This window comes from Pteropus alecto, unplaced genomic scaffold (assembly GCF_000325575.1).
Source record: "Pteropus alecto unplaced genomic scaffold, ASM32557v1 scaffold34, whole genome shotgun sequence".
NCBI lineage: Eukaryota > Metazoa > Chordata > Mammalia > Chiroptera > Pteropodidae > Pteropus > Pteropus alecto.
Window position 1 is genome coordinate 642,086 of NW_006435763.1, and position 16,377 is coordinate 658,462.

Sequence of the window (16,377 nt, forward strand, 5' to 3'; positions counted from 1 at the left end):
AATCCCAGTAGCAACCACTAGGACAGGACTGCTTGGTGGTTGAGAGCTGGTTTCAAATCCGGACTCAGGCTCTCACTAATTGGAAGACTTGGAGCAAGTCACTCCATCTTCTTGAACCTCACTCAGTTTCTTTACCACTATGATGGAAGTAACAAAATGTAGAAAAAATAAAATGCTTGATGTACTACCTGGCATATACAGGAAAGCTATTGCTATTATTTATTACTGTTATTTGTGTAGATTGCTGTCAATTTTACTCTGCTTTTAAATGTGGTCTATGCAATGTACCCAACACAGCCAAAGGATTTTTTCCAGGCCATTGAAAATAACGATGACACTTCCTAAATTCAACCTTTTCAGATCGCTTTGCCCTCTGATCCAAGAAGAGCTTTAGGGCTCATTTAAGTCTCCCTGTCAATCAACCAAAGAACTTGGAGATGTTCTGCTTAGTTGCACGGTCAAGCTGAGAGGGACGGCAGAGGACACAGAAGGAACACCACAGCAGACATGTGCCATGACAGCTGTTAACAACGGCCCCAGGAAAAACCACCAACTTCACTCGATTAGAGACATTTAAAACCAGAACCTGGTCTGTTTTTCTGTCTTCCCTTCTCTTGCTTAAAAAAAAAAAATTAAGGAACTGTGAAAGTGGGTCCTTTCAGATTCTCATATCAAATGGAGGAACCTCCAGACCTTTGCACATGATCTGACTCGCACAATGCTTTCTTTTCTTCCTCGCAGACCTGGGCAATCACGTCACCTGCTACCTACCTGTCTGTTCTCAAATAGCTCTTTCTCAGTGATGCCCTCTCGGATGGCTCTATGTAAAATTAGAACCTCATCACATCATCACCTTAACGCTCCCTTTTGCCCTTCCTTGCTCCATTTTTTCCTAGTGCTTATCACCAGCTAACATATTACATACTTTACTTATGTACCCTCTGTCTGCTTTCCCCTACACTACTAGATCGTAACCACAGAGAAAACAGGTTTTGCAGATTTTGTTGACAGCACTCAGAGCCTATAGAAGGCTCTCAAATAGTATTGTTTGCTTGAGAGAATGAGTGTTTTATAGATCCCCTTACCCATGGCATCTGCAGGAAGGTGTAAGAGACTTAGCACAATACCTTCCAGGTCTACCCATGTTGTCACAAATGACAAGATTTCATTCTTCTTATGGCCAAATAATATTCCATTGTATATATGTACCACTTCTTCTTTATCCATTCATCTATTGATGGGCACTTAGGTTGCTTTCATATCTTGGCTATTGTAAATAATGCTGCAAGGAACATAAGAGTGGATATATCTTTTCAAATTAGTGTTTTAGATTTCTTTGGATAACTACCCAGAAGTGAAATTGCTGAGTAACAAAGTAGCTATTTTTAATTTTTTGAGGAACCTCCATACAGTTTTCTATAGTGGCTGTACCAATTTGCAATCCCACCAATAGTGCATTAGGGTTCCCTTTTCTCCACATCTTCACCAACATTTGTTGATTTGTTGATGATATCCATTCTGACAGGTATGAGGTAATATCTCATTGTGGCTTTAATTGGCATTTCTCTGATGATTAGTGACATTGAGCATCTTTTTATATGTCTATTGGCTATTTGTACGTACATTCTCTTTGGAGAAATGTCAATTCAGATCCTCTGCCCATTTTTTAGTTGGATTATTAGTTTTTTGGTGTTAAGTTGCATGAGTTCTTTATAAAGTTTGGATATTAACCCCTTATCAAATGACTCACTGGCGAATATTTTCTCCCACTCAGTAGGTTGTCCTTCGTTTTGTTGATGGTTTCCTTTGCCGTGCAAAACCTTTTTAGTTTGATGTAGTCCCATCTGTTTATTTTTTTTTTATTTCCCTTGAAGCAGGCATTATTGTTATACCCATCTCAAAGATGAGACAACCGAGGCACAAGGGATTAATTAAATTCCCCAAAGTGTCGGAGTCAGTAAGTGGCATAGCGATGATTCAAAACCATGCATCCAACATAGTGGGAAAAGAGCATAATGGTGATAGCTACCTGCTCTCCTTAATAAACAGCGTGGTACTGCTGCTACAAGGTACTGCCCAGCCAAGGACTACATTTCCCAGCACCCCTTGCTTCTGAGTGTGGCCATGTGACTAATTTTTACCAGTAGGAAGTGAATCAGAGTTTTTAAGAGGTGAGAAACCTCCTATCTCCTACCCTCCACTGCCTGGTTGCAGAGCATTCCAAGGTACTGGAGGATGGCAGAGCCTCGAGGTCATAGAGATTGGGTCCTTAAATCCCCACATAAGGAAGCTGCACGTTGACCTGCATAGGACCACCGGATGAGTGAGAAAAAAAGCTCTACTGTTATGGTTAACTTTTTTCTGTAAAGTTCTGTAAAGTTTTTTCTGTAAAGGGTCGAAGAGCAAATATTTTCAGCTTTACAGGCCATACAGTCTCTGTAACCATGAGCCTACTCGGCCCTTGTGGCGTGAAAGCTTCTGCAGACAATCTGTAAACAAACACACTGGGACCTCAGGGTTCTGCCCCATCTTTCCTCCCCAAAGCTTGAGCAGACCATGAATCCAGGCCACGGGTGTCACAGCTTGTCGAAAATCGAAAGGGGTAATCCCCAAAGAGAACACTCTATTTCCCAGCCTAATCGTACATCTTCCCAAAGGCTTTAGTCATGTAGATTCAAATGAAAAACAGCATTTTAAAGAGGATAGAAATGCTGAATAAAACATTAAATAGAAAAACCCAATTCAGTCCTTAAAAGTTAATGCCCCAACATTTGTTTTGAGGATAAAGCATATGTCTCACCTCATCTGTGATTAAAAAGTTCCCTGCCTTATTCATGCAGTGGCTTTTTTTGTTTGCATAATGCAGCCAGTTAAAGTAGAAACTCCACAGAGGCCACAGGGACCTAGATGTTTACTGCTGGTGACAGAAATGGAGGGCAGTCAAGGGGCTGGGCTGGGCTGTCCATGGGCAGGAAGAAATCATTTCAGAGACTTTCCAAGTCATCTTCACGTTCTCGGGTAAATTTTTTTCTTTTGATCATTAAATGTTATACAATGGCATTTCTTCCGTCAGTATTACTGTCAGTTCTGGCAGAAAACATAACAGACACACGCTGGGGTTCCTTCCGCCTTCTCTGCTCCAAACGGTGACGTGCTTGCACTAGCAGCGTCTTTACATGTGAGATGCTGCCTCCCTGGAGGTGCTGAGGTGGTGTGGCCTCCCGTTCTTGCCAGAATGTGCTCGGGCCTCACCACTGCCCCACTGCAGTGGCGAGGAATCCAGGAGAGTATTAGTTTGATCTCCTGCTTGCATTTTCTCCTGCTCTGGGGAACTGAACTGGCACCTGCAGATCCCAGGAAGGTCCCACACAGGGACCAGACATTCTCAGACAAAAAAGGTTTTGTCACTGATCCTTTCTACTTGCATTCTGTCTTAAGCCGAAGATTTTCTCTTTTGTGCTTTTCTATTGATGAATTACAAAGGGGCCTCTCCCATCTTTCTCTTTTTTACTAATCTTCTCCTTCCTCTTTCTTTGCTGAATCTCTACTCTCAGCCCAAGAGGCATTACAAAGAAACTTAAGTGCAGGATGATCATCTATTAACTCAGCAAACAGTTACCGACATCTGCAATCTCAGATACTATTTAAGGCTCCAAAGATACAGCAGTGAGCAACACAGTCTGTTGTCAAGGTTCCTCTGATCTTACGGGAAAAACAATAAATAAGTTTAGAATCTGTTACCAAAAAAGTTTTTTAAAGTAAAGCCTCTTTGGTTTTCTGTCTCATGTGTTGTTCAGGGGGTGGGCGCTGCCATATTGGCTGTTGACATATAAACATGCTAATACTCAGGAGGCCAGAGAGAAATCTGAACTTGGGAAAGTGGTTTGGGACCCTAGAATTAGAGGGAAAAAGGCCTATGCTAGAATCATTCTGCCACTCAATTCGCATCATTTCCCAGCTCTCCAGCTTCCAATGACTGGCTTGATAAAATCTAAATCCTTAACGTGACCTTCAATATCCCACATTATCTGCCTCTGCTACCTCTCTGAATATATTCTCAATTCCTTTGCTCCAACCCATTGGCTTCTTTGCTGTTCTTCAAACACAGAGCCTGTTCCCACGTCAGGGCCTTTTGTACCCTGATTGCTCTTCACCTAGCTATTCACGTAGCTGCCACTCTCATTTCAAATTATCAGCACTTCAAGAGGTCTTGCCTATCTAAACAGCAGCCAAGACTCTATTCTTTGCCCTGAAGCTATTAACTGAATGTCCCTTAAAAAAATTCAGACTTTAAAATCCTAACCCCAATGTGATAGTATCAGGTGGGGCTTTTGGAAGGTGTTTAGGTCAAGGGTAATTAAGGTCATGAATGGGGTTAGTGCTCCTTTAAAAAGATATTAGAGAGAGTGCTCCCTCTCCTCTCCTCCCCTCCTCTCCCCTCCCCTCTCCTCTGCTCTCCACCATGAGGCCACAGCAAGAAGACGGCTATCCAAAAGCCAGAAACTGGGTCCTCACCAGGAACCGAATTTGCTGACACCTTGATTTTGGACTTCCTAGCCTCCAGAATTGTCAGAAATAAATGTTTGTTGTTTAAGCCACCATCTCAGGTAATTCGTTATAGCAGCACAAACGGACTGAGACACCCGCTTTGATTTCTTCTTCCCAGTCCATATTGCTCCCCTTCACGGCCTATATTTATTTGCTTGTCCCTGTTGTCTGTCTTCCTCACTAGAACATCCACTCTCTCAGGCTGCACTGTGGAATGACGAATGCCACTCAGAGGCTGTGACTTACTGCACCCACTCTGCTGCCCTCCGGCTGGTTTTCCATGGGGCCATTGGAGGATGCTTCAGAAACAAAATCTGATGCTCCTTACCCCTTCCGCCATGGCTGGGAACTCTTCAGTGGCTTCTATCGGCTCTTAAGATGAAGATGCAAATCCCAACGGCGGCCTGCGAGTCCCTGCATGGTCTTGCACTTGCCCACGCTTATCCTCACCCTCAAATCCCAGAGTCTCCGGCATGATTTCAGAGGTCTGCTGCAGTCCCACCTGCATGGGGCTTGACCAGGATATTCCCACTTTCTAGAACACTCTTCTCTCTTCACCTAGTCATTGCCTTCTAGGCTTCATATCCCAGATTCAGTCCACATCCTCAGGCAACTTTCCTCTGACCTCCCCTCTCCTCTGTGGGACAAACCCCCTATCATCTGCTCTCACAGTGCCTGGTGCTTTCACAGTGCAGATGCTCCTCAGTCTACGATGGGGTAACATCCCGATAAGCCCATCGCAAGTTAAAAATATCCTAAGTCAAATATGCATTTAATACACTTAACCTACCGAACACCATAGCTTGGCCTAGCTTACCTTAAACATGCTTAGAGCACTTAACATTGGCCTACAGTTGGGCAAAACCATCTACCTCAGTGAATACACTGTAGAGTATCGGTTGTCTACACTTGTGATCATCGCTCCTTTCCAGGATCACAGGAGAGTATCTTACTGCATGTCACTAGTCCAGGAAAATATCAAAATCCAAAATTCAAAGTTCTGAATGCATACCATCTTTATACCATCCTAAAGTTGAAAAATAAGTCAAACCATCGTGAGTCAGGGACCATCTGTACTTATTACAGGGTATTATATATTTATTTGGACGATCTTTTTTTCTATATCTTCTTCCCCCCTTCTAGACTCTAAGCTCTAGGTGAGCAGAGAGAGTATGTTTTTGCTCCCTATTTTACTCTCAGATCCCAGTACATAGTAGGTTTTCAAGAAATACATAAATAAATAACCAAAGAAACATGACTTCAACAAGCCACTTAAAGCTTGCTGAGCCTCGGGCAAAAATAGCTAAACCATAGGGATGAGAGGCCTCAGAGATAAAACTTATGACAATGCTTTGTAAATAGAAATGGGCACACATTGTACATATTAAGTGATTATTTAAAGACTCAGGTCCACCCACCACAGGTCTCTCATCTGATCCAGTGAATGTGAAACCTTCCACAGAGACACTTTAACCTAAATACCACTTCTGCTAAGTTTCTTTACTAGCCTTTTACCCTATTAAAGGTCAAATCTCATAGGATCTTCTTACCAAACCAGCAAGATGGGCATTTACTAGTTTGTTCTACTTGCTTTGAATAAATGAACACATCCAGCTCTTGAGACCTGTCATTATCCCCACTGTACAGGCAGGGAACTGAGGCATAGAGGAGAAAGAGGACTTTCCAATAGACACACAATTCGAAAGTGGTAGATTCAAGGTTTGAATGCAGGTACTCTAACTCCTGTCCATGCTCTGAAGCATCACACAGCAGTGGTAGAACCCACACACAAACAACAAATAAGGAAACTGAAGCCCAGAGAGGTTTAGTCACGTGTTCTGCCTGACTCCCTGATAAAAATCCTAACACGAGACCTCTGCACACATGACAAAGACAATGTCCAAGGTCCTTGCCCAACGGGGAGCCCCCTAAACTCATCAATATGCCATGCTCCCCTGGCACACCATGCTCCCAGGACACCCCAACACCCTAGCTAGTCTGCATCTATGAGTGAAGTTCACCCTGCATGCCTAGGCATATGTTTACACCTGTATTGAGTGTGTTTCTGAGATTTTCTCAGGCACGCATACCGGGTGCCCCCACCTGTCATGCCAACCTTAGGCTGCAGCAAATTCCATCAATGTCTACCAACATTCTACCACATGGAACTCTGTAGAGAGCAGAGATTACAAAGTGAGGCTTTAGTCAGACAGGCCTGGGTTCAAATCTTCTTTCTGTCCGTCCCTTCCTCCCTTCCTCCCTTCCTCCCTTCCTCCCTCCCTTCCTTTCTTCCTTCCTTCCTTCCTTCCTTCCTTCCTTCCTTCCATCCATCCATCCATTATTCACTCTGTTAACAAATATTGTGAGGCCCTGGCTCTATGATGGGGCTGCTTTATATCCTCAGGTGAGCCCAAGAGACAGGGAGGCTGCCATCAGGAACTCAGAGCCACTAAGACACTAAACATATACACAAGAAAATTGGCAATTGTGCTACATGCAATGATGGAAATAAACAGGGTGATGTGGTAGGATGAAACTGACAGGAGAGGGTTGGCAAGAGCTTTAACATAGGTGTCCCCTGACAGGTGTCATGCGTTTGGGCACATCTCTTAACTCCCCCAAAGATACAGTGTCCAAATCTGTGAAACGATGGTAATCTAGCACATATGCAAAATGCTCAGAAATGAAAGCTACGTTTTTGTTAAGCCAGGTGCTAGACATTCAGATGTGAACAAGATATCATGTGTAACCCAGGAGGGGAGATGGGCTCCCTGAAGGTATGTGCCACCAGCATTGAGGGGTCACCACAGTCAGTCCCCTCCAGAGCCCTGTCCTCTGCTCCTCCCGACACAACCTTCCGTGCACTGAGTTCACTCACAAAAATGCCACCCATGAAAACAGGCGAGTCCTCCAGCCCTGTTCAGCCCAGCAGCCACCCGTAAGAAAGGCAGGCAAGAGCCATCTTCCTCTTCCCACCTCACCTGGTCATTGAGCAAAGAGGAGACAGGCAGACAGGCCCACTTTCGACCTCTTCTTTATCTTTTTCCAATTGCCCCAGGCCAAACAAGCAGCAAGGAACACCTGCTGGACGATCTTGTAGGAAGCAGGGCCAGAATACTGGCATAGATAGATGTCTTCAGGAAGCCTGGCTGCTATGAGAGCTGAGATTAGCAATGTGAAGGGCAGACAGTTCTGCATCCTATCTGACCAAATCATATTGCTCCCAGAAACAACGGCCTATGAATTCTATGCCTTCAGGATGGGTCAGAGATCAGGACAGCTTAGAAACGCAGGTCAAAACTGGCTTAGATACTATGCTGCCAGGCTCTGAGGAAAAAAATCATGCCTTGCTGGCTAATGGTTAAGGTCAAGAGATAAAAGAGTCACTAGTCTTTCTCAGGTAGGAGAAAATTAATATATCTATGCAAGAGATTGCATTCTTAAAGATTTCCAAAATCTAGGTATACCTGGCATCCCCACCACACACACACAGACATATTTTATATATGTATATACATACATACTACATACTTATATAGATACACACACAGACATGTACATATATATAGATATAAGTGTGTATGTCTATACACACATAATATATACAGATATACATACACATGGATGCACATGCAAACATGCAAATATATCTATATGTATAGACAGAGACATTCACACATATACACGTAGAGAGACACACACATATGTAAATATAGACACACACATGCACCCATGGACTGCTGTTATATCACATTACATTCACTCTAAAACAATCCTCAATCTCCTCCGTGAGGAATAAACAGCCCAGCCCTAAGACCTCTACAGTTTAGCCTCGCCCACCTTACTTACAATCATTCCTTGTTTTAACACTTAAACTTCTTTCTTTGCATATTCTGCACTGCTGTTTCCCCAGCTTCCATCATTCAAAACCATCTTTGTGATTTCTGCCTTATCTGTGAACCACCTATTTTATCAGTAATTTAATATATTTTTAAATTAAATTAGTTTTCAGTTAAATAAATTTATTTGAAAGATACTTTTATTCACAGCACCATAAATGAAACACCAGTCTCATTCACCATGATATAGAGGCAGCCCTGAAAATAAATACAAAATAATGCTGGTGAATTCTTGCTGGTGACGAAAGTCTGCCAAAGACTTTCGGCCAGCACTCTACTGACATGTTGTTAAGAAGGGAGAAAAGCTGGCACTGGAGACATGATAACCTCCAGTTAAGACTGCATGATATAAGCTGGAAAACCAGAAAAGAATTTTAAAAGAGGGTCGGTGATTCTGCTGATTGCATCTGGTGTTGGTGTGATCCCTCCATCCATCTCAAGGACCACCAGTTTGAGAAATAGTGGTTGAATGTTCAGTGGTTTGTTGGCTGGGAGCAAACAATTTGAGTGTCACATACACAAATTATACATCGGCGCTTCATCCTACAGTAATCATTCCCAAACTCCTTCTAGGGCACCCCATTAAATAGAAACTCTTTCTGGCTTCCAAATCCTTGACAACATAACGTGTTTAACTTCATCCTCACTTTCCACCATGTGTTTGTACTTACTTTCTCTCACGCTCCTCTTCATATATTCTATCCCCCGGGCAAACTGGACTTCTCCATGTCTCCTAAATAATTCTCACGCTTCCACACGCCCCTGCCTCTGCTCCGTCTAAAAGTGTCCTTCCTCAGCTCCTCCTAAAGCCCTACTCATCCTTCAGGTCACACCTCAAGGGTCACCTCCCCCATGCAGCTTCCCCTGCCTTCTCCAGGGCGTCACGCACCCAGGCGAGTGGCTCTCCAACTTGAGCGCCCATCACCACCACCTGGAGTTTCTGATTCAGGGGGTCTTGGGGAGAAGTCCAGGAATCTGCATTCCCAGGAGATACTGATGCTGCTGGTCTTGGGCCCACACTTTCAGAAACCCTACCTCCTAGTACCAAGTAAAAGTGGTGATTGAATGGCCATTAGATTCACCACTAACACCCCCTCACTTAAACATTACTGAGATTGAGGAGGGTCTCTTTGAAATACAGCAGGATCTCCCCCTTTGAAGTCACTCTGTTTACCTTGATGTGTCAGTTCCTAAGGCTGAGGTACCATAGACTGGGTAGCTTAAATGACAAAAATTTATTGTCTCACAGTTCTGGAGATTAGAAGTCCAAAACCAAGATGTCACCATCTTGGGGGATCTGGGGCATTGCCCCATGCTTCTCTCCTAGCTTCTGGTAGCCTCAGGCTTTCCTTGGCTTGGATGGCATCTCAATTTATGCCAGAATAAAAATATTAGTACTTACTATTTTTTAAAAACATCATCTTTTCTCCGTATATATCTGACTCTGTATCCAAATTTCCCCTTTTTATAAGGACACCGTCATTTTAGATTAGGGCCCACTTAAGATCCCATTCTAACTTGATGACTTCTGTCCAGACGCAATTCCAAATAAGGTCACATTCTCAGGTCCTGGGTGTTAGGACTTCCACACATATTTTTTTTTTAAGGGGACACAATTCGACCCATAACACCCTGTCAGGTAATACCTGCCATCCCAGGAGATAGAGACAAACAACTCACTTGCCCTGATGACACATCATCTCATAGATGTCCCTTGTCACCGGTCCAAGCATCAGAATTTGGGCTATTGGAGAAATCTGCTCAGGTTAGCAAAAGTGAATTGCTCATGTCGTTATGCAATGTGCTGACCTGGTTGGCAGTTTAAATGAAAGGGCGTTGGAAGCCATGTAAAACTTCGGATCTTCATCTCAATAATGCTTTTCTCTCTATAGCTTTCTTCTCTATAGATAAAAACGGTCCTGTTATGTAACTGCATTCTATTGCACTGAGTTAATAACTAAACCGACTCTAAGCCCTTCTGTAGGAACACAGTGATTTTCTCCTCCCCTTGTCTGAATTAACAGCCCCTGACTTGAAGCTCCCCACCCAGGGTCCAGCCCTGCCTCCCTCCATTTCACACACATTCAGTACCCAGAGCTATCTTTTTTAAAAGCATATCTACCACGGCACTCTCTTGCATAAAATGCTTTAATGTTTCTCTTTTCATCCTAAGAGAGTGTCTAAACTCAGCAGGACGTTCAAAGGTCTTCATTAATCAGGTATATGGCCACTTTTCTCCTCCCACTTCTAAGCCCTCCCCACACCTGATGTCCTTCCAGACAGATCCTTGCTGCTCCTCTCAGTCCCCATCGCACTCCCTGGGATGCCTTTCTCACCCTCGGCACTGCTGACATTTGGGGCCCGATAATGCTGCTTTGTGAGGGGCTGTCCTGTGCACTGCAGGATGGCTAGCAGCCTCTCTGGCCTCTACCCACTAGATGCCAGTAGCGACTCCCCCCCATCTCCAGTTTTGACAACCAAAACTGTCCCTTGACATTGCCAAAGGTCCCCTGGCCTAGATAACTCCAATTAGTCCTTTAAAATTCAAGGCAGTCTCACCTCCTCCAGGAAGCTCTCCGGCCCCGCTCCAGGCCGCAAAGTGCGATGTTTTACCACTTCCCTCACACTGCAAATGTGTTTACTTTGGGTCTTCCCCAAATCAGACTGCACCGCATCTGCTTCTGTTTTGTGCCCCTGGAGCTAGCACAGTGCTTGCCTAGCAGAGACAAACACTTCTGTTGTGTTTATGGATTGAGTAAATGAAAAAATGAGTAATTGGAAAAGAAAGAGAGAGAGGTTGGGGGCAGGGGCTGCCCCCTGGTGCCAGATGTAAAGAGGTTTCACTGCACCCAGCACATTTTCTCAGCTGATGTCAGGCTCACCACTCAAATGGGAAGGTACATGTAGAGAGAGCACCAATGAATCTCACTCCAGCCCAGCACCGAGAGTGTTGCTTTGTTAAACCCACACCTGGTAGTTTTCTTCTTTTCTTCTTTAAACTTAAGAGACAGAATTTTTTTTTAAAAAAAGGCAAGAAGCTAAAGATTGCTCAAACTGATCTCCCCAGACGCAGGCTAAGAGCAAGGCTTATCAACGCTGCCACCTACAGAACAGTGGGGCAGCAGGGAGCAGCCGGCAGCGGGAACGGGCTGCAGGGGCCAGGCAGGGACCCTCCAGAAGAAGGGCCTGGGGACAGCGCCATGGAGGGGCCGGCTCCTGGCCCCTCGGCTGGTGGGAGGAGACAGTCTTTCAGAAAGGCTCTGAGAACAGGGGGCTAGGCAGAAATCCATCCCCTCTCTTAGCTATAAAGGAGCTGGGCTGAAGGAGAGATCACAGCCCTACACGCTCAGTGCACACACAAACTCATAACTACACGTACACAAACTCACACATACCAATACACACGTTCATACCCCCCCATTCATACTATACACACATACACACACATCACCTGCAAACTGTGCACGTTCTCTCTTGCAGAAACACACACACACACACACACAAACACATCACAGGCAAACTATGACACTTTTGTACACATGCTCACATAGATACACACATACAAACAACACAGCCTCACATTTGTGCTTCTAATTCTTACATCTCCCTCTGCTCCTCAAAAAGCCATTCTGGAGGTTGAGACAGCTGTGAGGGGAGACAAAGTTGTGTGGGGAGGTGCAGCTGTGGGGGAGATACAGCTCTGGGGGGAGTTAAAGCTGTGGGGGGAGGCTGGGAGGTCCCACACTGCTCCTGGTGAGGTGTCTATTTTGGCAGGAGCTATCAGAGCCTGTAACTTCACTTCTGTCCAGGGTTTTAGGAGAGCGAGGGGTTCTCAGTGCTTGCCATAAGCCCTTCCCAGCCTCTGCCTGACACCAAAGCATCTTGGCAAAGTAACCACGGTTGACTCGCACTCCCCTCTCCCTCCAATGCTCACTTCCCATCCACAAATGATTATCCGAGTGGGTGGAGTTCCAGGTGTTAATTAACACCAATTAATTTTTTTTTTTACTTCATAAAACTTATCACCTTTTTAATTTAAAAAGTAAATTAATTTTCAAGACCTCACTTCTTCCATGAGACCTTCCCGGTTTTACAAGCTAATTTTTACAAGCTAATTGTACCAACAAGCAGCCTACAAAAGGCGCAATGCAGAGTAAGAATTCCAGAGGGAGAGGTGTACAAAGTAAACCTTCACAAATTTTGAATCATATTTTCAATGTGCTGGGTGGGGTGTGGGCTTGATAATTAGGGAGAATCTTCAGTAAAGTTTCGTTAAAATGACAAATTCTTTTGTAAAGAGATTACTCACTCTGCTGTACCTACTCCCTAAAGCTAAATTATTATATAAAAGCCTGACGTGGAACAAGCTAGCCGAGTTTCTTAAGGTAAGACATCATCCCCCAAGTTCTTTGAAACACAAGTGTCCCTTTGTCAAGCGCCCTGAGTGGGGCCTCTAACGAGCTACAGGTCTTCTGGAGGTCACTTACGATCTCTGAGCTTGTTTCTTTGTCTGTAAAATGGGGATTATACTGCCTGTCTCCCAGAAGTGTTATAAAAATATTGCGGTACATATTAGGTGCTCGACAAATGCTGGCCGTCACCTTTGGAATGATCGTGCTCTTCCCCAAGTCCCATATCTGACTGCGTAAATCTAACGCCTTCCATGAAGCCCAGTTCCAACCCCACCTCCTCGGGAAGTCTCTCCATGAATGTGCTCATTGGAAGTGAACTATGCCCATCTGTAATCTACACTCACCCTCTGGCACTTGAACTGCCCCTCTCCTGGGGCACCTCTAGCTTTCTATATTGTAATATAGTCTCAGCACATCTTACACTCCCTCTTTACCGTAATTACCAGGGTCCATGTGTAACTCATCCCCATGTTCCCCTCAGTGCTCAGAACAATAAGATGCACATAGTAGGAGCTTTGTGTGAGTTACTTATGTGACCAATAATAACAGCATGGCAGACCCTGTGGTAGGGCCCCCAGCATGCACTGCCCGCCGACCACCAGATAACTGTCCTTAAGATAATCATGAAATTTCTGGTATACTGCAGTAGTTTTAAAATATGTCCACAAAAATTTTTTATTCTCCCCTCAAAACCCTTCAAAGGGAAAAGCCTGTGCACTCAGTGATTCACTTCTAATGAATGGAATTTGGCAGAAGTCACAGTCTGTGACTTAGGAGATGAGATCGATGAAAGCACTGTGGCTTCCTTCCCTCTCTCTTGGATCACGCACTCTGGGAGAAGTCAGCTGCCATGACATGAGGACACCCAAGTAGCCCATGGAGAGGTTCTCAAAGTTGTGAATAAATGAGGCCTCCAGCCAAGAGCCGTGTGAGCAAGCCATGCTGGCAGCAAGTCCTCCAGCCCTGGTCCAGTCTTACATGACTGCAACCCTGGCCGATGTACTGACCACAACCTGGCTCCTGAATTCTTGACCCGTAGAATGTATGAGATAAAAATGCTGGTTGTTTCAAACTGCTAAGGTTAGGGATTATCTGTTATGCATCAACAGCTAACATACATTCCATCAGCACAAGATTCAGGAATTTGCTCCAATCCTGGCTGAAGATACGTTGAGAGGAAGCTGCTAAGGGAGAGGAAGGCTCACTCACTCATTTACTCCTAAGGGGGTCACAGGAAGGTAAAGTCTCTCTTTTGCTAAAAGATGTGTGTGTCTGGATATAATGTCCCAAATTTTAGAAATCCTTTTGGTACCAGCCTGTGAGTGAAGCCCACAACAAGGATTGCAGGGTAGACAGAAGGAAAGAAGCTGGGTTCTTAATGATGACACTCAACTACTGAATCCACCAGTCCCAAAGCCTGATCTACATCGGAGTTTCTAGTCATGTGAGACAATAAACTTATACACTGTAGAAACTACTTTGAGTCAAAATTCTCTTACTTGCTGCTAAAGACATCTCGACTCATTCAAAGATCAACACGTAATGAGCTACCTGTTCTTTACGATAGGCACTATCCTTGACACTTTCCACAGATTATTTCTACTCTCTCTAGGATCCTACAATTTAGGTATTAACGACCCTATTTTAAAGATGAGGAAATTGAAGCTCAAAGAAGTTAAAAAACTTGTCCCAGGTCACATCACTTTTGAGAGGCACAGCTGGGATTCGGGACATGCCTGTTGAACTCAAAGTCTATAGTTTTTCTAACACACCAAGCTATGAGCAAAATGACATGCTAAGATAGCTCTTCAAGACAAAGGGCAACTCCTTATCTTGAGCCCAGCGTTGTCCTCTGCCACATAGCCTCTCAAAGCTGGACAGGTCATGGTGTGATTTTCCACTGCTGACTCTCTAAGGTATTATTTCTCAATATCTTACAAAGGCAGCATCATCCTTCAATTATCTCAGCTGGGAATGCTTCTGCAAGCAGTCTAGCCCACAGTGAAGGTTCCCTGATCTGAACCCCTACTATATTGATAGCTAGAACTACACAGTTTAGTGCTAAAGGGTTTTCAAATTGTTTCAGTCATCCTGACCTGCCCCTATAAGCCCAGCTCTGTTTCTTAGGATCAAATTCCTGTGCCAAATGCGTCTCTTGTTCAGCCCCGGTATCTAAGTATCAAAGCATTAGGCACAATGTGGGTGCTTAATGTACACTTTCTCACTGTCTGATCAATTGAAAGGGACTGCAAAATTATTTTTAAAATCATGTCTGTCTACGGCCATGCTACTGTGAACAAGCCCGATCCCGCCTGATCTTAGAAGCTAAGCAGGGTCAGGCCTGGTTAGTACCTGGATGGGAGGCCACCTAGGAAGACCAGGTGCTACAGGCATAAAAAAATAAATAAATAAATAAGGGATTGTAAGCTGACAAGGTCCTTGCAATCTGTGAGGTCAATCAAGGGTTGCCTCACCTAAAAATAAATAAATGAATAAAAATTAAAAAATAAATTAAAAAATAAAATAAAATCATGTCTGCATGGCTTTTTGCTGCATTAAGTTTTACTTGCCTGCTCTACTTCATGCTTTTGCTCAGTCCTTATAAAGTCTTTCCTATTACCATCCCCAAGCCCCCAAACTAAGTCACTCTCCTAGGCTATCAAGGTGCTCTGTATATATCTTTATTAAAACAAATATCCTATTGCTTTATGATTATATGCCCTTCAAAAGCTCTTGGTGAATCAGGTATGTAAAAAACCATGTTTCCAATTCTTCAAGTATCAATGGCTGATATTCAGCAGATGCTCAATAAATGCTGATGAAAAGGATGAGCACGTTTATCATTTAAATGATATCCAATGTCTGTTCTGTTTCTGTAAGTACCTGGATGGGAGGCCACCTAGGAAGACCAGGTGCTACAGGCATAAAAAAATAAATAAATAAATAAGGGATTGTAAGCTGACAAGGTCCTTGCAATCTGTGAGGTCAATCAAGGGTTGCCTCACCTAAAAATAAATAAATGAATAAAAATTAAAAAATAAATTAAAAAATAAAATAAAATCATGTCTGCATGGCTTTTTGCTGCATTAAGTTTTACTTGCCTGCTCTACTTCATGCTTTTGCTCAGTCCTTATAAAGTCTTTCCTATTACCATCCCCAAGCCCCCAAACTAAGTCACTCTCCTAGGCTATCAAGGTGCTCTGTATATATCTTTATTAAAACAAATATCCTATTGCTTTATGATTATATGCCCTTCAAAAGCTCTTGGTGAATCAGGTATGTAAAAAACCATGTTTCCAATTCTTCAAGTATCAATGGCTGATATTCAGCAGATGCTCAATAAATGCTGATGAAAAGGATGAGCACGTTTATCATTTAAATGATATCCAATGTCTGTTCTGTTTCCGTAACTACCACAGGTCTCAGGCCAGTACACTGCAATTAAACATTTGAGACTGTCTCCTCTATTGGGCTATGGATTTCCAAGGGCAATAAACAGCTTCTTTTCACTACTTTCT

General features: G+C 43.7%; 1 protein-coding gene and 1 pseudogene across 1 annotated transcript in view; one reads left to right on the forward strand and one right to left on the reverse strand.

Moving 5' to 3' along the window:
• The window catches only part of GRIN2A (glutamate ionotropic receptor NMDA type subunit 2A), a 365,059-nt gene that overhangs the window by 230,776 nt on the left and 117,906 nt on the right, over positions 1-16,377 (reverse strand). The window lies entirely within an intron of this gene.
• On the forward strand, positions 15,134-15,252 carry LOC112479175 (annotated as a pseudogene).